We start from the raw sequence: 23,767 nt of genomic DNA on the forward strand, positions 1-23,767 counted from the left end.
GCAGTACATTTTAAATACAAGAATGCTCACAAAAATCATGTTAGCTTGAAGAAAACATTCATATCATCATCCCAGTGTTTTCTCAGTGACATAATTAGGTTCCCTAAAACTTCCATGATTCATTCTTTGTGGCAAGAGAGAAGAAAGATGCTCTCTCATTACATGCCTGATTTTTTTCCAAAGGGAGTATTAGGGGCTTTTAGGGGGGCGATGTGTGTAGGGGAAATAAAATATTCACATTTTGGGTAATGAAATTATTTTATTTTTGCAGTAAGTGTGTCCTTAGATTTATCACTTCCTCAAAACAATTTCCTATAAAGAGACAAAAGCTCTCTTAGATGTAGACACCGTTTTTCACATGAACTGTTTCTAGAGTCCCATTTTAATGCTTTTTTGGAAGCCTATTGCTACATTGGTAATGGATTTTCTCACTCTGCCAAGTTATCTGACAGCTAGTTGATAGCCAGTGATAAACTAACATACGTATATGCTAGACAGGTGCCTGCATGGGATTGAATTAGCATTATCTGCATTTAGACGCTGTTTTTTTGCAGCCTGAAAGTACACAATGAGGAAGCAATCAGCAATTACAGAACCCGAGATATGAAAGGCTACAATGGATTCTCAGTACCAAGATCTTCCTGAGCGGGCAGCATATTTTGGTTATCTAGGTTGATAAATATGGAAATTCAGCTTCCTGATTTCAGGTGACTCAATAGGTGCTGTGTCTTTGATGCTTTGCAGTCTCAACTGAGTTTCTTACTAGGTGCTATCTATGCAGATAATTTGGGGGCATGAGAAAGCGTATTGTCAATGTCACAGTCTGTTGCTGAAAATCTTAAGGATTTTCAAAAAAATATTCATTTGGCAATTTCGCACAGCAGCCTAAGCCCCTTAAAATCACAGGTACCTACAGTCCTGGTGATCCTCTTCCAGAGCTTTTCCTTACCCATTCCTCCCCTCTTCTGCCACAGCCCACTTTGGGAGAATATTGCTTCTGGCCATGAAAAAAGCCTATTTACAGAAAATTCCTAGGTCTTGCTATCTCAGAAAGCACTATACTGGGTTGCCAAAAGGCTCAGACTCTCAGGCCAACAAACAAAACTCTTTACTAAAAAAACTGGTGTGGGAGAGGACATCACTTGAAACATCAGAGCCTGTGCTGTCACAGCCATCCTTCTCATGCTTTACCAAAGGTCCTTGTCTCCCTTCAGCTCTACCACTGTACATGTCTAAGATCCACTGTTTTAAAGACATTTCTGAGGAAGCTTTAAGGGTCTTGTCCTTTCCTCACAGACAATTGTTTGTCAACTGAATCGGTTATTCACGGTGTGAATTCATCAGAGAGGTTTTAAGAATAGTTGTAGGTGTTATACTTCTTTGTTTATTTTAATTTGTCTTGCCTTTTGTGCCTTTTCCCCAACACTTTCTTTCCTGTCTCTCTCCAGTGTGTAAAGCTGTTTCCATCACTCAGTAACATATTTATCTGATGCAGCAATAAAAGGATACGCTGCCATCCTTTCAAACTGTCAGCCACTTAAAAGAAATGTCAACAGTGCCAAAATCTGTGATGCTCATCACACTGACACTTCAGGGGTACAATTAAATGGCTTAGATTAAGATCCACGTGGGTCAATTTTTTCATGCATTACAGCTAAATGAAGTTGAGTGCTGCAAATGGAAAATGCCTCTTACTAAGCACTTAACGTAATCTCTCTCTGTTACCTTAGACACCTACAGAGAACACATATCTTGCATTAGCTCACTGAAGTACACTCTAAAGGTCCAGGAAAATGCCAGATGAAAGGGCCACTGTATGGGTTTTCCTACCAGTGCATAGAGATAATTCTCAGCACAGCTGCGGTGGGGAGACCTGGGAAAGGATGGCGGTGGATTTCAGAAATCAGGAGAGAAACAACTCAAGGTTCTGTTCAGAACCCAGACTGTGCCTCCTCAGACCAGGTGCTCTTTCAGTGAATGAGTTACACAAAACCCCAAAGAAAGAAGGCTGGTGAAAGAAATAAGATTTTGCTCACCTGGTTTATTGGACTGAGATAGATATTTATTCAAATATCTCAGCTAAGTTTTAGTGGCAGCTCTGACATTTATAGCATCCTGGTTCATTCTTTTAATTTTGAACACAAGTAATTTACAAACATGTTCCTTTTCTGGGTTAGATAAGGTGGCCTGTCCACCTGAGTAAGGCAGTATGTTAATGTTGGCAAGTTGAAATCATGACTATATGATTCCTATTCCACATTCCATGAACAATCCTTCCTACATGTTTTGCATGGTCCTCCTTCCCAGGTCATGAATAACCTCACAAATATAGTTTATTTACAGTCAAAGCAAGCAATACAGTGGTCCATGGAGCTTGCAAATATATGGGCAATATCCACTGACATTAATATAGCTCTCCAAGAAGAGCCCAGCCACATTCTTCTGTCAGGTATTTGGATGTTCCACCAGTCCCGAGATTCTTCCTGTCCGATTACCACAACATAGAGACATAGGATTCCTGTCCAGGGCCTTCACAATTAGAACATGACTGACTGGAGTTTCCCCTGTGGCCCAGAAGCTGAGACAGGATTCCATGGCAATATGAGGAAACTGGCTGAGGATGAGGAGAGAAGAGACTGCTCTCTGTAACCTGGCCAACCAGTCACTCCCGGAGGAAAGATGACAGTTTCAGTTGAACATATTACCAGTTTATGAATGCCATTGATTCAAAATCCATTTCTTCTTCCTTCAGCCTGCCACGGCCTATGGTACCTGTGAACACTACATCACAACAAAAGTCAGTGTCATACATAATGTAGGGAACAGACAAAAGCCAGGCAAACCTGCCCGACTCCACCTAACACCACCCATGGGCACAGGGCAACGATCCATATGATCAATTGCCAAAATTTTATTTCACCTAGAAGACAAGTATTAGGTGGTCAGTGAAGCCAGTTGATAGGGTGGAGGGCTGGAAGAAGTAACCACAACTCAACACTGGGGCAGAGGCAGTGAAACCACGAGGAGGTATAGACTCTGCAGCAAAGCCCAGCTAGTAACTACTGTCCTGTCTTAAGAGAGTCATAGTTACTCTTGCCAATCAACATACAGATTTCAGGTTTCCAGTCTACGTACAGATTTCTATCTACGTACAGATTGTCATATATGACAATGCAAGTAGCAGGAGGGAAAAGGGAGTGGGATCTTGCTGTACTAAAAGCAATAAAACAGTTATGGCAGTTGCAAGCAATGGTGAGTCAAAGACAGCAAGAGGAAACTCTTCTGAGGAAGCTTTAAAACAATATGCCTAATATTCAAAAACCTGCCTTTTCAGAAAATAAGGGAGAAAAGGAAAAGGAAACTAACGTACGGGTTTCCTCTAAGAGAAGGTGACTTTGATTTAAATCTTATAGAGAAATCTGAGATCCCTTTGCTGGCAGAAGTGATTACCTCCTCCTCTCACCCCCATTTTGTATCTCAAAGTGATTTTTTGTACTAATTAAAGGTGCTGCACTGACAGCATAGAGAAAAAAAAAAAAAAAAGACAGTCCCTCTGCCCTCAATGACAGAACAAATCCAGCACAGACAGCAATATTCTTTGTATCGGTCTATCACTGTGCTTCAAGTCTATTCATAAGTGATCATTCCTAGGGCAAGAAGTGATGCAGTAATGTTACATAGTGCAATGCAGCCATCAGTGACAATTTTATACCTGTCAGCTGGTTACAAGCTGTGACAGTGTTGCACTGTCTCTTCAGCAACCCCAGCAGCCCAGGGCTCTGGCTGCAAAAGTGTGCCTGTTGGTAGCACCCAAACTGGATGAATCTGCACTAACTTAGGTACAGCTGGGCTGTGCCAGCCTGCCGTATGAGCTTTGCTTTCTTGTGGATAGCCAAAAATCAGCCTGGTAGTGGGGAGTTTCTTCAGCACAGGATTTCATCTGCTAAATCAGTGTTGCTCCCTGGAAGGAAGAAGGAAAGGGATGGAGACACAGACCCATAACACCTGTCTCTGTGTTTCAGTCCAACAGATTACCTTTTCCAGCTCACAATGGGCACATCATTCTTACCAGACTATGGAAAAGAAGCACAGGAAAGCCATTCCCTTGTTTTCTGAAGGCATCTAACATCAATAGCTCGTTGAGTCCATGTCCCTGAGTTTGTACCTATCAATTGCTTTCAAACAGAGCATGGATTTCTCTATGTACCTTCACCATTATTTGGTCTACACATGATTCTGCAAGGACAAAAGACATGGGGAGGGAGAGAGGCATAACAGAGCTAGAAAGTTGTGATGGGAGTGAGAAGAGTATATTAACAGGAAATATCTTTCAAAATCACTGCTATGACTCCTTTCCATGGGGGGCAACCCATTAGCTAAAAATGCGAATTATTCAATATCAGAGCTAATGCTGTAAGAAACAACTGTTCTGACAGCTTTCTGATCACTTGGTAATCTGCAGGGAAGTGGGTCATCTGCACTTTTCTGTAACCCGACACACTGTGATTTTGAAATTTTGACCCCAAGTAGAAGTGCCAAAGACTTTTGAAATTTCTAGTTATAATATCCAGATAAATAGGAGTAAAATTAAAATCAAGTTATTCTAAAATACTTCACCTATGATCAATAAAACTCAAACACATGGGTGTTAATTTCTATTTTAGGAAATAATATCAGGTTACCTTAGGTATTCCTGGAGAATATTTCTTCTCATTTTTCATTTTCTAATAGAAAAAATAAATTAGGAAAGTAAAAATATGAAATCAGATCCAGATATAAGAAAAATGGGAAGAAAGAGTAAATTACCTATTGGGAAAGAAAACACTCTAGATTATACCTGAATAATACCTGCCATTCATCAGTGCTCTCTTGAGCACAACTCTTTGAGTGTGACCATCCAGCCAACTCCTTATGGACCAAGTGTTCCATCTGTCAAGTCCATGTCTCTCCAATTTAGAGCAAGGATGTCATGTGGGACAGTGTCCAAAGCTTTGCACAAGTCCAGGTAGATGATATCGGTTGCTCTTCCCTTTTCCAGCAACACTGTAACCCTGTCACAGAAGGCCACCAAATTTTTCAGGCACGATTTGCCCTTAGTGAAGCCATTCTGGCTGTCACCAATCACCTCCTTATTTTCCAGGTGCCTTAGCATAGTTTCCAGGAGGATCCGCTCCGTGATCTTGGCAGGCACAGAGGTGAGACCGACTGGCCTGTAATTCTCCAAGCCTTCCTTTTTCCCTTTTTAAAAATGGAGTTATGTTTCCCCTTTTCCATTCAGCAGGAAGTTTACCAGCCTGCCACAAATTCTCAAATATAATGGATAGTGGCTTAGCCACTTCACCTGCCAGTTCCTTCAGGACCTGCAGATGCATCTCATCAGGTCCCATGGACTTGTGCACCTTCACGTTCCTCAGATGGTCTCAAACTTGATCTTCTCCTATAGTTCTTAATTCTTCCGGTCCCTGCCTTTGCCTTCTGCATCTTGGACAGTGTTGCTGGAGCACTTGCAGGTGAAGACTGAGGCAGAAAAGTCACTGAGTCCCTCAGCCTTCTCCATATCCCAGGCAACCAAATCTCCCATTTCCTTCCAGAGAGGGCCCACATATTCCCTAGTCTTCTTTTTGTCTCCAACGTACTTATAAAAGCTTTTCTTGTTGCCCTTGACGTCCCTCGCCAGATTTAATTCTATCAGGGCTTTGGCCTTCCTAACCTGATCCCTGGCTGCTCAGACAATTTCTCTGTATTCCTCCCAGGCTACCTGTCCTTGCTTTCACCCTCTGTAGGCTTCCTTTTTATGTTTGAGTTTGTCCAGGAGTTCCTTGTTCATCCATTCAGGCCTTCTGGCATTCTTCCCAGACTTCCTCTTTGTTGGGATGCATCACTCCTGAGCTTGGAGGAGGTGATCCTTGAATATTAACCAGCTTGGGCCCCTCTTCCCTCCAGGGCTTTATCCCATGGTACTCTACCACACAGATCCCTGAAGAGGCCAAAGTCTGCTCTCCTGAAGTCCAGGGTAGTGAGCTTGCTGTGTCCTCTCCTTGCTGCCTTAAGGATCTTGAACTCCACCATTTCATGGCCACTGCAGCCAAGGCTGCCCTTGAGCTTCACACTCCCCACCAGACCCTCCTTGTTAGTGAGAACAAGGTCCAGAACAGTACATCTCCTCATTGGCTCCTCTATTACTTAGAGAAGGAAGTTATCATCAAGGCATTCCAGGAACCTCCTGGATTGCTTGTGCTCTCCAACAGATATCAAGGTTGTTGAAGTCCCCCACAAGGACCAGGGCTTGTAAAAATGAGGCTGCTCCTATTCATCTAAAGAGGGCCTCATTCTCTTGGTCTTCCTGGTCAGGTGGCCTGTGGCAGACACCGAGTATAACACCTCCTGTCCCTGCCCTCCCTTTAATCCTGGCCCATAAGCTCTCAGCTCCTCATCCATCCCCAGGCAGAGCTCCATGCACTCCAGATGGTCATTGACATAGAGGGTTACCCCTCTCCTCATCTCCCCTGCCTGTCCTTCCTAAAGAGCCTGTATCCTTCCATTCCTACACTCCAGTCATAGGAGTCATCCCACCATGTCTCCACGATGCCAATAAGATTCTAGCCCTGCAGGATTGTGCACATCTCTAGCTCCTCTTGTTTATTCCCTGTGCTACATGCATTTGCACAGAGGCATTTCAGTTTGGTCCCTGATGAAGCTGACTTACTGGCTGGAACTCCTTTGTGCTGCTCTTCAGGTGCTCTTCTGCTGACCTGTGATCCCTCTCCAGGCTCTGGGCATCGATTGCTGACACTGGCATCAAACTGGTTGGCGTAGGATGGGTTGAGGTTCCTCTCCCCTAGCAACTTTAGGTTTAAAGCCCTCTTCACTAGCTTGATAAGCCTATGACTGAAGATGCTTTTCCCCTTCTCTGACAGATAAGGCTCCCAATAGATCAGGTTTCTTGAAGCTAGTCCAGTGGTCTAAGTAGCTGAACCCCTGGCTGTGTCACCAGTACTGAAACCATTTGTTGATTTGCCAGGTTCCACTGGCCCTTTCAAACCCCTCCCCTTTGAGTGGGAGGATTGATGACAAAACTACTGTGCTCCAGAGTACACCACTCCCAGGGCTCTATAATCCTTCTTCATACTCCTCAGGCTACTCCTGGCTGTATCACTGGTGCTCATGTGAAACAACAACAACAGATAATAGTCAGTGGACTGTACGAGACTTGGTAGTCTCTCGGTGACATCCCTATCCCTAATATGAGCCCCGGTAAGTAGCACACCTCTAGAGAGTGCATCAGGTGAGCAGATGGATGCTATCACCCATCACTTTTTCTTCATTGCATTGGTTGTTATACAGGGAGCAGACTGGGCTGCCTTACTCAGCTCCAGGATCTCTCCTGATGTGATGGGTCTTTCCTCTTCAGTCTACAGAGTGGTGAAGCAGTTATGCAAGGGCACCTCAGGCTTCGGGAGAAGTCTCTTCCTCCTGCAGGTCATTGCTATTGCAAGCTTCCATTCTTCTGCATTATTGACCCCCCTCCATTCCGTGTGTGTGTCTGTGGAGGACTTTTTGGCTGTTTGGCCACTGTGGGTCCACTGCAGACTGTGCTTGGAACCAGCTATCTAACTCCTTCTCAGTGTCCCTGATGTTACACAGCCTTCTCACTACCTCCTGCAGATATAAGTGGAAGTCCTAATCCACAGCCAGCTGGGAAGATAACTCAACAGACATCAACTCTTGCATGACCCCAGAGTCAAACAGGATGAGGAAAGGGCCAGAAAAAGAGCTGACTATTTTCTCCTTGCACCTTCATGCTCTGTTTTTCATGGGTGAAAAAGAGTACCTCTCATTGCGCTGCACTGACTGCTGACAGGCAGGAAACATTACTTCCTTGGGGTCTTATTACATAAGAAACACATCAGCAGAAATTAAGTTGCTCCTTGACAGAATCCATAGTGCTGTGTGTCACTTCTGACGGAACAACAGCCTTCTCCACAAGCTTCATTTGAAAATGACAGGAAATGATTGTGGGGATGGCAGGATGTTCCAGCTGCTGCAGATTAGACAAGCCACCTTCAGCATGCTCTGTATGCCAACCTGAATGGGCAGAAAAAAGAAAGTGCACGATGAAGCACTCTTAATTTGCAAAACACTTAACCTGTATGCAATTATCATATATAGTGCCTCTAGCAGATCATCTCTGCCACTTTCCACTCTTACAAAACAGCAGACCCATGCTGAGGATCACCACAGGACTATAGCTTCATGCAACTGGATTAAAATGTAGGATGCTGTGTAATTTTCCACAAACCTGCTTATTTAATCGGTGTTGCCAGAAAAGCCAGTGTTTCTCATTTCCTGAAGAAGGTAGAGAAGCACAAAACAAAGTAAAAGAGCATTTCCTTTCTAGGCAAAGACAATTTGTGCAAATATTAGGGGTGAATGGGTGGCACTGGATTTTTGCTGTAGTTTTTGTCACAGCAGGCACCTAAAGTCATTAAATACAGATGGAATATACTTCCTATTGCACAGCCAAGATTACTAATAAATCAAAAGCTGTAAGGGTTCAGAAAATTGTAACGATTAGAATTTTTTATAAAACTGTTCTCTGAAGTGGCTGCTTTAAGGAAAAACAAGTGGGCTAGCTGAACCATAAATCAATGGATTTTATTTAGCGTTTGAATTAAAACGAATTGGATGGAAATTAGATAGTAGTTCTTTTCCTACTTTTACAGGTAGGTTAAAGACTGCACCCTCTGATATTTCCATTGTATTTCTGTTTCCTCAACTGCCCTATTTTCAGTTGAAGTGCTTTATCTTTAAAGCATTCTTCATCTTGTATACTAAAAAAATGTAAGTGCATGACACTTGTCTTATCTCTAAGTCTCCAATCTGTGAATTTTTCTGAATTACGGAAGACTTGGAAATAAGCTTCAGGTCAGAGTTATGTGTTTACAAACAGGAGACATTTATTAGAATTATCCTTTCCTTTTTGCTGCCCATCTCAACTGCCTACAGGCCTTTCTTCTTTCCTGCCCATTAACAGCCATTCTGGGACAGCTAAGTAAATTACAGGTGCAGTTTTGCTTCAGCTGCAATAGAACACCACCCTTGTAAACTCTGACAAATGCCAGGAGCCGTATTAACTAACTCCTTTGCAGGGGCTCCTTCTGAAGTGAGCACCTCCCATGCTGGGAGCCCTGAGGAGCATGGTGCACATGGTACTCATTTCTGTGTTTCCCTGGAGGAAGGGAACATATTTCCAGAGGCCATTATGTTACATGATCTTGAAGGAACTTCAGCCCTGAGGACTATTTTCTGAGGTTTCATACACCTGCAGCAAGTCTCACCATCTCTGTTAGAAGGATTCAGGGGAAATCTATGTCACAAAAAAGTTTTGGCTCATAATTTGTTATGTCCACAAAGATCTTGGCCAGGGCCTGTATGAGACAGCTGCATGCCTGCCCCACAGTTGAGATCTGCTCATCCCACATGTTAACGCAATGGGTTGTGCAGGGACCACTGTGCAGTAAGTCTGAGGAGCTGACCAGACATAGGCAGGTCTGTAGCCATCATGGATTTAACCAACATCCCCTGGCTCTGCAATTCCTCACACAGGCTGCTATCTGCTCCTCGTACTTGGGGGTTGTCCTCTATTTTACATTTTTAATATATCTAGTTCTGTTGCTCCCAGCGTTTCTTAAATGTAGTGCAAATGACCTCAGACCTAACACAATAAAAACCATTTTATGTATGGTGATAAAGTGATGTCCCTGAGAGAAACATGGAGATATTGTACCTCCCTCTGTCAAAACAGATTCTGGGCAGATGGTATATCCTTACATCAAAAATAAAAACTGCTGCAAGTGGAATTACCAGAAATATCATTTATATGAAGGAGGACACCCTGCAGCTGTTCAGGTTTCCTGCATGAATCTTTCATTTGTTTGTGCTTGTTCCTCTTTGTAGTGATGAGACACACATATTTGGGCCTTTCAGGCTGAAGGGCCTGGGTATCATCATTAAGCAGGCATGCGAAGAAATGGTATGCGTCCCAGGTAATCACACTCAGGCTGAGCCTGGAAATCCCACTGCAACTATTTAACATACACAAGACTCTGGCAGGGTTTCATCTGAGGACTTTTGCTGCTTGAGCCATATGAAGCTACGGCTGCCTCTGATAATTAATCTTCTATTCTCTTTAGTATGCTTGAATGTTCATGTATTTATTCTCTTTCATAAGCTCCTTTGACTGGCACATGAAACTGAGGAAAAGGCGGAATTAGTCATTCCCACAGCCCAGACAGATAGGGAATGGAAGTTGGGTGTTTTTACAAGAAGGTGCACTGAGTTCAACGTCAGCTCTTAAATTTGAACACCTTATTAGAGAATGGGACACCTGTCTGCTTCAAGGTGTTTTTCCCCCTATTTTTTAAGCACTGCTATGTAGTATTTGGGTTTATTCCTGTTAGATAGTTTATGAATTTTGGAGACTTCAAACAGCAGAAATTTAGCTCTTCTGCCAGTTTTGCCCTTTTGTTTTCTCTATCCAAAACAGAAAATGTTGATGTCTTACACCCAGAAGTATGGGTGTCAGCCTAGCAGCAGCTTCTGGCCCACGTGAGAGTTACCATTCACTGCAGCTTTCAGGAGCAACCAGACCAGCTAAGCACCACCAAACAACTCCTCCATTGCCAGATAAGTCCCTTCCTGATATGCTGCTCAGCACAAAGCCCTGGTCTTGTTAGGAGTGCTGTGTGCCTGGCCAGACCATCTGTGCTTGAAACCAGGGATCAGCTCACACAGGCTTCAGCACAGTCCTCCCTGTGACTTGTTTGCAGCTCTCTGTGTTTGAAGACCAAACTGAAAAAGGATTGGTGTCTACAGATTTTCTTATGTGTTTTCCAGATCATCTTCTGGAGCACTAAGTGCACCATGTAGTGAGAAGCCTTCCTGCTAGGTAAATGACTGATCTCCCGGTGCCTCACACTTTTACAAGAACTGGAAGCTCTGGAGATTTAATTTCTAGTCTATCAGGTGAATCTCTAGAAGAAGAAAAAATGGACTCTAACAGGTCTCTAGCAGAATACCAGATACTGCTATCACAACCTCCAAAAAACATGCCAGAGTGGCCATGACTGCTTAGCAGCTTCTCCAAACCAGGTCTAGAGCTACAGCCAGCCTGTGATATGGTCATCTCTGGTCCCTGAGAGCTGGGAAGGCCCACAGTGGTATTTCTTCTGATGCTGACTTCAGTAGCTACGAAGTGTCCATCCAACACCCCCACTCTCAGGATGTTACCTAAGTGCCAAAACCAGAAAGGGTATTACATGCATCACATGGCAAAAGAGATCCACCTCTTTTGTCATGAGCTTCCCTCATGACAAATGTTCCCTCACAAATTCAACTAACATTACAGGAAGGTGTGAGCACAAGCAGAAGTGAAACAAAAGTGTTCGGCATAAGGAAACACATTGGGCAGACCAAAAGGTAGCTATAAATGAGGAAAAACAGTCAGCTGGAATAATGAGTCAGAAAAAATTTTGCAAAGTCAAAATCAATAGGCAGCAATGAGTCAATCAACTGATACCAGTAAAAACCATGTAGGACTGAGAGAGTGATAGCTAGTGAGTATGTCTCTTCAACAGTTTTATTCAAAGACTTACTCTCCACTCTTGGCCTACTTTCTGTCACTTTCTTTAGTCAAATATGAAGAAGACAACAGGTAACTCTTTGTATTTTTATTCATTTATCTTTTGTCCATGAATCCAGTCAGCCTCCCAGCAGCTTTCAGTTTTGATGGTCCCAGGGCAGAGGAAACACTTTCCTAGGTGTTCTGATATGCTCTGAACTCTGCCTTGACTCTGCAATTACCTGCCTGGCGCAGTATCTCCCTGCCTATGTTAACATTCAGATTTTATCACAGTACCGCCATATAACAATGCTATAAACATTTACTCTAATTTTGTAGCCAAGAAAGAGCCATGGTAATTTGCCACTGCAATAATGTTTGTGAAGCATTCCTGAAAAATGACAGGCAGGGAAACAAGAATAATTGGAGCTAATGGAGACAAAAATCCACAGTTATAAAGATATATGGCACTTTAGAAAATTGATTTAGTACTTCTAGCCAAAAGCAAAAGGGAGAGCACACCACATTCAGTCATTCACAATCTACTTATCGTGAGTCTTCCTGATTGAATTGGTATCGGTATAAATCAAGGAAGTAATATAATTGATACCAATGTTGCTCCACTGATACAAAGTCAGTGTGAGATCAGAATCAGTTTGAAGATGTGGATTTGAGTTACCTTGCTGCATGCTACTTTGTAACACATAAAATATTACCAGGTAATTTTTAAATCTACACATGATTTAAATCAAGGTAGGATGTGCAGCATTTTTCAGCTCTAGTATCAGGACTGGATAAAACAGAAAAGTTGCTTTAGTGTTTTCTGTGAGAAAAAGGATCACACTTGCCAGGATATCAGTTTGTTTTCTTTTGGAAAGGGTCTTGTACCTAACATTCACCAGGCATCACTTGTCCATACATATTTTATTTTTTTAAAACAGAGGACAATATCACTGCACTTGATTTCACAAGGAAAAGCTGAATTTCTTGACACACAATGGAAACTGAAAATATTCAATGTGGGCGTTGGTGTTTAGGCATCTAATTAAGGCATAAAACAGAACATAGTTCGAGAGTTTACTTAATACATGGATAGTTGATGTAGTGTGTTGAATTTGTTCTACACTCTTCTCTCCAGCCAGATTTTGCCAGTGGAAGCAGAACACATGCCATTTCTGCAAAAGTTCTATCATTAGATGCCTAGATATAAATGTAGCTGTTTTATGTCAACATACTTGGACATTGTGAATATTCTGCCTTTTTACTATTCTTTCTTAGTCTGACTGTTACTGAATATTATATATGTATATGCACAATTTGATATTTAACCTGTGATGATTGACTTAATTTATGTAACATGGCTAAATTAGACAGCTATTTTCCAAGCAAGGCCTCCCATATGCTGCAATGGACAGGAGGTTGGTAATTCAAGCATTTTTTCGTTGCATTGAGGCATTCCCTCTGTCAGAATAGTCCTCCATCCTTTTACTGAAAATCCCTGAAGAGTAATAAGCAGATTTATTGGCTGATAATAATGGATATCATGACGAGTACCCCTTGAGCGTTCAAAAGCTGACACACACAACAGATTTCCTCTACTCAGAAAAAGAAAACTATTTTGCCTAAGCACATTCACTTTGTATGTATGTATGAATTTGAGGCATGTCCTTGTCCTTTTTGAGCAGGAGCAGAGAATGTTGTTGAGCTTGGAGTTCAACAAGAAATTTTTGCACGTATATATTGCTTCTCCCATGGAGTTTTCAAAAAATGTACTTGTCTTTAGTGATTTATAACAGGATTGTTTGTTTCCTTCTTCAAATGTCTCTCAGAAGATGTTTTTCTGTGTCATCCTTCTTGCAAGAGAAATACATCTTAAACTAAACATGCCTCACAGGGAGATTTACCATGTCTAATGGCTTGGCTTCCACTGTCAGTGATAGTAAAAAACAATGAAAAGAAACTGGGAAGGAACACAGCTTTTTGGTATTTTAGCACTGAAAAGCCACTACATTGGCTGTACAGGTTTAGGAGGACAAAGATCATTCAAGCAAAATTTATATGCATCCGCTAATTGTGCATAATTCATACATTTTAAGGCAAGACTTAGAAATAATGGATGTAAGAAGTCAAATTTTCAAATAAAAGAAACTTCAGTGAGTATACTGTTCTTAAGATGCAACTTTTTAAGGCTTCCATAATCTCCAACTCAATATTATGCCACTCTCTTGAAATTACAGTCTTAACTTGCATGAACAAGCACCATTAGGAAAATATGTTGGAAAATGAAATAAAATCACCTGGAGACAATGACTGCAATGACATAAAAATTTATTTGTTTTGTTTTGCTTCTGAGGGATTTTCTTCTATTCCCAAAAGTACAAGCTGGCTAGTAATAGCATTGGAATATTCCATGGTCCTGATTAATCACATTTTAATATACTTGTGTCATGCCAAACTTTGAATTGAATTAATTGTTCTCCATCCATCCACTCATCCATCCATATCCATCCATCCGTCCATCCATCTGTTTGGACTGTTTATGGTCAATGGATAGGGGTCTACAATTTGGTAAACAGAAACTGCTCTTTAATATTTAAAACAAGGCTCTTTCACCAGAAAATTCTTCATCACAGTGCTGCAAACTGTGTAGCTGTGCATGAGGTGATTAGACCCTCTGTTGCAGTACATGTCTATTGGGCTTGATAGTCTCATAATTGTGTCTGAGATCTGCAGGGCATTTGTCCACTGGACTAGCTCAATCTTAGATCTGAGAACCATTATTTTATTTTCTGGATTATGGCACAGTTCTGAGAATGGTGTAGTATGATAACTAGCAATGCAAAGTAGTGATCTCTTACTGTCAGTTACACCTTCACAGTCAGTCTCTTGATATGAACTCAAGACTCATTAAATGGTTGAGTGAATGACCTGTCAGTCCTACACATCCATTCATGGAAGGCCTACTAATGTATGCTAGGTTGTGCCCTTAACTGATGTACAAGCACACTCTAAGCCTGTCTACATGGTCAAAATAGGTAATCATGTCTCAGATGAAAGGCAGTAAGCCAAGAACTGAGAACTAGTACTTCTTATACCTTGTCTCTGCTGTAGCTTGCCGCATGAGCATCCCTAGTAGCCTAAAGCTATCAGTCCATCTTTGCCCTTGATTTTGCTTTAGAGATGCTCACAGACCTAACTGGCATCTTGCACTGAGTATGGGAGCATACATCCATGCAGCACATGGACGTACTTGTGGAATATGTATGTGTACTGTATCTATTATATCTATTCTGTATATTTTTATTGTATTGTATTTTTATATATATATTCTGTACAGATACAGATGTCCTGTGTAACTTGAAGATGCCTAACTCTCTTGAACCCCCCTCTCTGTGTCCAGCTCCATTGAGCCATTCAAATGAGAAAAACACTATTCAAGGAAAACAGTAGCTGTACGTACAGAGTAGACAGGGATCTGCACAGGCTGTATCGATGGGCCAAGGCCAATTGTGTAAGATTCAAGAAGGCTCAGTGCCGAGTCCTGCACTTGGGTCACAACAACCCCATGCAATGCTACAGGCTTGGAGAAGTGGCTGGAAATCTGCCTGTCGGAAAAGGACCTGGAGGGGTTGGTAGACAGCCAGCTGAATATGAGCCGGCAGTGTGCCCAGGTGGCAAGAAGTCCAAGAGCATCCTGGCTTGTATCAGAAATAGCACAGCCAGCAGGGACAGGGAAGTGATCTTACCCCTGTACTTAGCACTGGTGAGGCTGCACCTCGATTACTGTGTTCAGTTTTGGGCCCCTCACTACAAAAAAGCCATTGAGGTGGTGGAACATGTTCAAAGAAGAGCAACTAAGCTGGTGAAGGGTCTAGAGAACAAGTCCTGTGAGGAGCAGCTGAGGGAACTGGAGTTGTTCTGGAGAAAAGGAGACTGAAGGAAGACTTCATCATTCTCTACAACTACCTGAAAGGAGGTTGTAGGGAGGTGGGTATTGGTCTCTTTTCCCAAGTAGCACATGATAGGATGAAAGGAAACAGTCTCAAGTTACGCCAGGGGAGGTTTAGATTGGATATTAGGAAAAATTTCTTCACTGAAAGGGTTGTCAAGAATTGGGACAGGCTGCCCAGGAAAGTGGTGGAATCATCATCCCCAGAGGTATTTAAATCATGTAAGGTATAAAGACTGTAGATATGGCACTTAGGGACATGGTTTTGTGGTGGACTTGGCTGTGTTAGGTTGGACTCGATAATCTTAAAGGTTTCAACCTGAATAACTCTGTGATTCTATAATCAGGACGTGGACCTTAGTGTCAAGTAGCCTTTGAATATCTCCCCCACACCTCAGTATTCATCCTGTTTTTTCCTCTCAGTTTTGATAAGAAACTGTAGATCATAAAATTACAATAGTCTGCATATACCTACTCAGATTTTTTTAACTTCCATAATAAGATAATAATTTCTCCAGTGTAATCATTAGCTGATTTTCCTCCATAGGCCATCAGTACTGATGGAGCACATTGCTCTTTACATTAGCACTTTTAAACAATACCCAAACAATGTCTTTCTGTTAAGATTGCCCCAAATTCAATACTTTCTCAAAATTTTTCAGACTTTAGAAGAGAAGCATAGATCAGTAGGTGATTTAAAACCCATTTGTGCAACATTAAACTATATGGAAACTAAAATCTATAAATTAATGGCATTCAAAGGTCAATTTTTAAACAGAAATTGGTATTAACCTATCCCTATGGTCATTGGCTGTGCATACAAGGAATGATAACAGGTATGACAGCACTTGAAGAATGAAAGTATATTTATCTCTTTATGTAATACAAATATAATAACTTGCACAATATGATTGATTAGAATGGTGGAGCTTGGAGTGGGTGTCTAATAGATGATGGATATACAAAATATGAAACTGAGAACAATTTTCATGTTCATTTAACATCTTTAAAGTGTTTTAAATTAGTATTAGAAACTAAATCAGGGAGAATTGTCAGGACTTGGTTGAAGGATGCTTGCTCAACACAGATTATCTATCACTGGGCTACAGGTTATTTGTTGAACTAATGATCTAAAACATGAGCTAATCGAAAATAATATAAACCCAAAAGTGATCATAAAAGAAGCTGATAGCAGTATGACAGACAAATCACTCTGTGGGAACAAAATAAGCATGACCTATGTGTACTAGGCACTGGGGGGGGAGGGGAGGTTGCCAGCACAATTTGTCATTGGATTTCTGCTTCTCATAGATATTCATAATTAATGGTAAGCCATTTTCTGTTCCTTGAGTCTCCAGATAGCAAGTAAAACCTCAGATAAAATCTTCAAATTAAATAGAATTGGATTTAGCCACTATAAACCAGATTGAAGAGGATATAATCGTTGTTGTCATGTTCCCGTTACAGTTGGTAATGTCACTGAAGCAACAGAAGTGCCAGTAGGGTACAGCAGGCACATAAGCAAATGCAGAGAAAGCAATTGCTCATCCAAGCCTCCTGTTGCATGTCCCATAAACCAACAGTCTGTTGCTATGGCTCCCCTTTCTCTATGTGCCTTTCCAAGGAGGCTGGCATGGCAGCTCTTTGAAATGTAGGAATGGTAGGGTTTTCCTTGGCATGGGAGAGAAGAAAATAAGGGTAAGAGCTGAGGTCTCAGGATCAGGCAGGCAGACACCATGTCTGTAATATGGTAAAGGTTTTCTACTCCTTCTCAAGGCTGAGGTGAGGCATCACATTCTTGGGGATCTTAAACAATCCAGAGTTGAGATTTAAGCAACGTTCACCTTGATGTGCAGTTCCAGGCAGAAATCACTTAAGGCGTACTGCGTATATTCATGTCAGAAAAACTAAGCAAGTGGTGTCTCAGAGTACCACGGGGGACTGCAAATCTCTTTTTCCTTATCTGAGCCAGTTCCTGATAAACTAGGGGAGTCCTAACAACCAATAATACTCATAGGACATTTGCAAAGGACTTTGTTGAACAGGTCTGCTCACACAAAATTGAGTAGATCAATTATCTTTTCTTGTTTGACTTTTTGTGGCACAACTTCCTGTTTTGTCATGGATACTCTGTTTTTTTTCATAAAATTTCTCAAAATTGATCATAAACCCTCCTTTTTACTTGGTTGCAGAAAGAACATAAAATGTCTGCTTTTCTGGGAAAACAGCTCTAGAAAATAACTTTCTTGGGGGATGGAGAGAAATAAAAGTAAATACTTCAATAGCTTTTGAACTTCATTTTCATTCCTTTTACACTTTAAATTTTCTTTTTCAATGTTTTTCAATCATGCTTATGTCATCACTTTGACAAGAACCTCAATAAAAATTGTAGCTTATAATTTGGTTTTCAAAGGCAGTACTTTTCCAAAAACTCTCTGTCAGATGAAGTCCTTAATTGATAGAAAGGATAGATATCAGCACATTTCTAAAAGTATTTGACCCAATATTATTTGCTTAAAATAATAGCATTATATGAAATAAAATATAACCCTTTGTAAATGGATTGTAAACTGAGTGAATGATACATCTCAAATTACAGGATTAACTGAAAAAAAAAAAAATCTGAAAGGACTGTTATCAGTCAAATCACCCAGAGAGCGGTTTTTAACTCAGTGCTGTTTAGTATTCTCATTTATGACAGAGAAGAAAATATGAATCATTGCTGGCACTGTTTTCAGGTGGCACAAACATTAATGGATTGGGAAATAATGATAAGCAGAAGTTCTACAGGATGATTTGTGTCTCTTGGTATTCTGGGTCCACATAGATGGAAATCTTCCATAAAGAAGAGTCAAGGGCCTAAGTGCCTATGGAAACATCTATAGGGCTGCAGAATCAGGTATCAAAGCTATAGAAAAGCTATAAGGACATAAGTAAGTCTGTCTTGAAAGTAAGACTGTATTGTGTGCAATAAATAATGTGTGGAATATACACTGAACAATAAAGGGAAAACAAAATGCTGAATAACTGCCTGCAAGTGAACACAGCTTATTTTAATTCACCGAATGAGGCAAAGGTCCTGTGAAAAACTAGTTTGTTCCTTTACCATAATGTTACAGTTTAAGCTTATCAGATATGGTAAATTATGAAAGAATCAATATGTGCATATCCTCAGAATAAGATCCCATCTTTCTCTCTGGCTAAAAAGGTTTAAAGTATTGATTAATCACAAGTATTTGTACCACTGTCATGGGCTGCTAATTTTGTCTCAGTGGCCTAATTTACCAAATTGCAAGTATTGATCCAAATCTGATACCTGAAGTTCATTATTCTTTAATGTTCTGTTTAAAACATTTCGATCTTTTACTCATAAAAAGAAACCACTGCATTTAACATAGATAACTAGCCTCATCATGCAAAGCAAATCAATCATGAACAATGCATCCACTGAAAATTACTGGCTGAATTAGTAGGTGGATATTTACAACAACGGTATTGATTCAAGCAAAGTATGTCTGGTTTCCAAATGATTCATTAACCAACAACTGTGATGAAAATGTAAACTCTATAAATGAAAATATTATCTAATAGAAGCATCTGCCCACATATCTGCATATTCTGTGCCAAGCCTCCTGATTCTTCAGTAGGCAGAAATTATTTTAGCTGAAGCAGTACAACAAATCATAACCAATTTCTGAATTATATGAATCATAAGGAAGTACTAGTGAGAGCTATTCTGAGGTTTCAAGGAGAGAGAAAGAACAAAAATTACCTAAACCCTTTTAACAGGAGCAAAATAAAGGTGTTAATGCTGAAAGGTTTGATTCATGTTTCTTTTTAGGTGAATCTTGCATTTAAAGCTCTCTTCACAGAATACTGTTGGAAGAAAGAAGAGGAATAACATGATCAGGCAGAAAGAAGTGTCCAATATCGAATTGTAATGAGTTTCAGAGAGAGAATATTATAAGCAAATAAATAGAAATATGCTGACAAATTAAGTTGAGAGACTTCGATGATGTCTCTGTGTTCTCTTGTGTGTCCAAAGATACAAGACAGGCAATTGATCTGGTGAAGATATTTGAAGTGTAGGGGTCATTCATAGCATGATCTGGGCTGTTAATTTTTTATCTGTTTCTGCCCTGTTCCTTTGCAAAACAACCAATAGTAAAATGTGCTTGCACTTGTGTAACACCAAAGATGCTCTCATGCTGGATGCCACAGAGGAAAGTAAATAGATGAAAAAACAGGGAGGATGAAGTATGGATTTGTAGAAAGTGACATAGAATTCATAATTTCTCTTTGAAACTTCACATTTAATAATAAAAAAAAGAGAGGTAACGTGTACCTCTAATAGTAACCCATGCTTAAAAACTACCATGTTATTCCAAAACGGTTTCTTCTGGCACTTTGGTGGGTGTTGAGCAAAGAGGAATGTTTGACTTCCTCCAGATCCCAAAAGGAAGAGGATAAAGAGATTGAAGCCATTATTTTCCTTATGGGTGTCAAATGCAAAACAAAAAACCCAACACAAAAAAAAAAAAAACCAAACCCACAGAAAACTAATGTAGATGAGTCTGGTCTGTGGAAATGTGGCACAAATAGCCCTGCTTTTGCCCAGCAGGAGCAGGGTGGGACATCTCCAAGAGGTGCACAAGCAGCATCCCTGAAGAGCTCTTAGGCTATAAGTAAAAAGCTCAGTTAGAAAGCTTGTGCTCATAATGGATTTAAAATCTGATGTTACATAAATATTTACTGCTTGGTGTCAGCTTTTTTAAATTTGGTTGGAAAATAAGGGCTGAGAAAACTACCCCTGGTAGGTGCTAGTTAGAGAAAACAAAGGTATGTGTTGGAAGCAGAAACAATGGGAGCTGAAACAGCAAATGCAGCAGATCGCTGTCAAATAGTTTGACTATGAGCCATCACAGAGCTCCATAAATGCCATTAAAACTTTAGCTCAAAGTGTCTAAGACATTTTAAAATGTTTCACAGTCACTCAAGATCTCTAGAAAATATTATTCTGTATTTGAGGGGGTTTTGGTTTTGTGGAATGGTTACAATCGTATCCTGGAAGCAAACTTAAGCCAAACATCGTAGCAAGCAAGGCTTTAGAAAATCTCTGTATGGAACCGAAATCACTCCCTGAGGAAAAGCACAGTACGCATTACGGCAAGGAAGTGCTTCAGTGTCATTACCATGCAGGTCTGTTCAACTCCTTAGACAAGTATTTCTGTATGTGTTGTTTCTTCCTCACCATCAAAACTGGGTTAAAGCATCATGTTTTGCCAAATAAGCTCAGCAGAACAGAAAATGATTGTCCTCTATACAACATAAAATTATAGACATCAGATGCTGTAAATATTGTAATGCCACAAAAAAGCTACCAACACCAGGTAGTGAGGATACTTCTAATCCTTATAAAACTATTGAGAAAGAGAGCTCAGCTCTTTAACAGTAAAGAAAAATGTGAGAGGTGTGTCATAAGATAGATATATTTATAATATAGATATATTTAGAAAATATAAAGATGGAAATGAAAATCCATCTCAAATTTTGTGTTTCTTGTCCTGTTTTTTTGGTGTGTTCATCCATGACATTGGGCAGTAAAGTAAAACAACATTCATTATGCCTGTCAAAGTTATGACACTGTATAATAAATTGACGTATAAAACTGTCCTTATCCCTTTATATTGATTGCTATATTTTTATGTCTGATTGATGAACAACGTATTAGTAATCTATTCATTTTCATCATCAAAGTAAAGGATAAGCAAATATCATTTGTTTTTGTACATACATATATGCAGTGCTATTTTGAAATATGCTGTCAGAATAAGTATTGCCTAGGCTTCAAGATTATTCTTATCCTAATTTCTTTTTTCCTTTGAAAATGTCCTGATCCAATTTGAACAAGAGTTTGCGCACTGCCCCCCCCCAAAAAAACCAAGCAAACAAACAAACAAACAAAACAAACCATAGAAAAATTCTGGAGAAAGACAACATTTGATATGAAATACAATAGCTTTTCTTGCAAAGAACTATTACTTCATAAACTCTAAATTCTCCACAAAGTGATGGCAAGTCTTAAAACATTCATGAATACTCCATAGCTCATATTGGATTTAGCTGTGATGTGAAACATGGGATGTGAAATACCCTTCCACTACCTCCTACCACTGGCCATTAGGTAGAAAGGTTAAAATGCTGTTGCTAACATTCTTGTTTGTATTTGCAACACTCACACCTTTCAGAGTGCAGAGAGCTGTTTCTCTGAGCTCTGGAAATACTTATATGTATCAGATGATATATTGATATCACTATAGACTGCAAATTTACTTGTAAATTGTATTATAGTATTTCACTTCCATGGCAAAAAGGAAACCCCAGTCCAGGATCAGGCAAACCTGCTGGGGCACATTCAACCAAGAAGGATTTTTCTTAAAATGGAACAGACTGCAAGTTCACAAAAGGCACTAAAGTATTCATGACCAGTTCTACCACAGTATTTCCCATAGAGAGTCATTTAGACATGAAGAATATGCATAATGCAAATATATTTTTCCTTTTTATCTGGGTCTTCCCATTTACTAAGGTTAAAGGACAAGACTTATGCCCTTTTGTGCAATAAAAACAATTACCGCAACTTTTCAGTTTGAGTACTGTGGTATTTTCTGACCATAAAGTCATCTGAATCCCTTGGATTTCTCTGCTTGATGCTTAGTTTAATGAAGTGGATCGCTGGATCGCAGAACAGCACATTAGAGACAGATCCAGGCTGCAAAATAACCATAAACTGAGTTCAAATGTGAAAGCTAAGGGATGGATAAGCCTAAAATTTGGAATCAGACAAATTTTCTAGAACTATATTTCTAGTATTATTTCATTTTTTTTGGTACTATGATATTTCCCTTGGTGCACAGCAACTTTGAGAAGGAAACACAGAAGACTATTCTATCTCCTAAGGAGCATCCACACTCAGAATTGTAAATGGCCATCATCCACCAAGATCAATAGAAGCAAGCTGCCACATTATTTGTAAGAAGCAAAACATGCGATTTAGGCACTGTATCATTCTATTAACCTGAACTCATGTTTCTTTGCATGTAATGTCACAGGGGCTAAACTTAACATTAGCATTTCCATGCCTGTATAAGGAAAGAAGTCTGCATTTTATTCAAGTCTTGAAGCTGATAGCTGAATAAAGGGCAGGGATTTAATGACAGACTAAATTCTGCTCAGAGGCTGTGAAGTCCCTTCACTTTCAAATAACCTTCTAGGCCTGGCTAAAACTTTGAAGACCTGAGGATCACTGTATATACATAGGTCCTGGCAGCTGTTTGATGGTGTATATGACATACAACATAGTATCAATCCACTTTCTATTAGATCATAGTTCAGAAACCATGACTGTGTTTTCAAGCATAGAATATGCTTGTCTTAAAATCAACAGATGAAACTGTGTTCTCCCCTTCTGCCAGCATGGACACCCAGAGCCTAAACAGTCATGTAACACAAGTGTGGGTGCATTGCCTGTTTGCAGCATGCTAGATTCATTCTTCCATAGCTTTCAGAAAGGATCTGATGTCCATTATGATGAAATGCAATGGAAAAGACGCATTTTATCAAACATATGAAATGGAAAATAAGTGAGGAAAAAGCTTCCACAACATCTCCTTTTGTCAATGATTTTTCAGAGTAAAGAGATACAGCAATGGGGAAAAAAACAGTATTTTGAATACATTTTTCATACCAAAGTATTAGATTCTGATATTCATCCTGGTTACCACATGGATGCTTCTGCTGAACAGAGCTAAGGAGGCAACACTCACTAAAGGCTCTGTCATAGCTGCATGACCACCTAGTTTGTGCTTCCCCAGAAATTTATGCTGATGTAACCAGAGAGTACCACAGTGGTACTCAATTCCTTCCTTGTCTGAGCTGATGCTAAAATCCACCCAGCTGCGTGGTGAGATGTTCAGGGATCTCTTCTGGCCTCAGACTGAACATTGCTTCATTTCGTTGGGGTAGGTATCATCTGAATGCTCTCCTGGTACATGCCTGTGCAGGGCAAGAGAAAAGAAATGCAGCCCCAGTTGGCAATTAGTCTGATTTACACTGCTGTGGCCATCACTCACAGCCTCACTTAGAAGGGAGGACACCTTTTCCCAGCTCACTTTACCAGGTGGTTCAAGTGAGCTTAC

The 23,767-nt window shown here is 40.3% G+C and overlaps 1 long non-coding RNA gene across 1 annotated transcript in view; it reads left to right on the plus strand.

Moving 5' to 3' along the window:
* LOC141939263 (uncharacterized) overlaps window positions 1-19,561 on the plus strand; it is an 84,532-nt gene extending 64,971 nt beyond the window's left edge. The window contains exon 2 of the long non-coding RNA XR_012627534.1: window positions 19,411-19,561. This is a non-coding gene — a long non-coding RNA (uncharacterized LOC141939263). The remainder of the gene's footprint in view (window positions 1-19,410) is intronic.
* Window positions 19,562-23,767: the final 4,206 nt, after the last annotated feature.

This window comes from Strix uralensis, chromosome 2 (genome assembly GCF_047716275.1).
Source record: "Strix uralensis isolate ZFMK-TIS-50842 chromosome 2, bStrUra1, whole genome shotgun sequence".
In the NCBI taxonomy this organism is placed as follows: Eukaryota; Metazoa; Chordata; class Aves; order Strigiformes; family Strigidae; genus Strix; species Strix uralensis.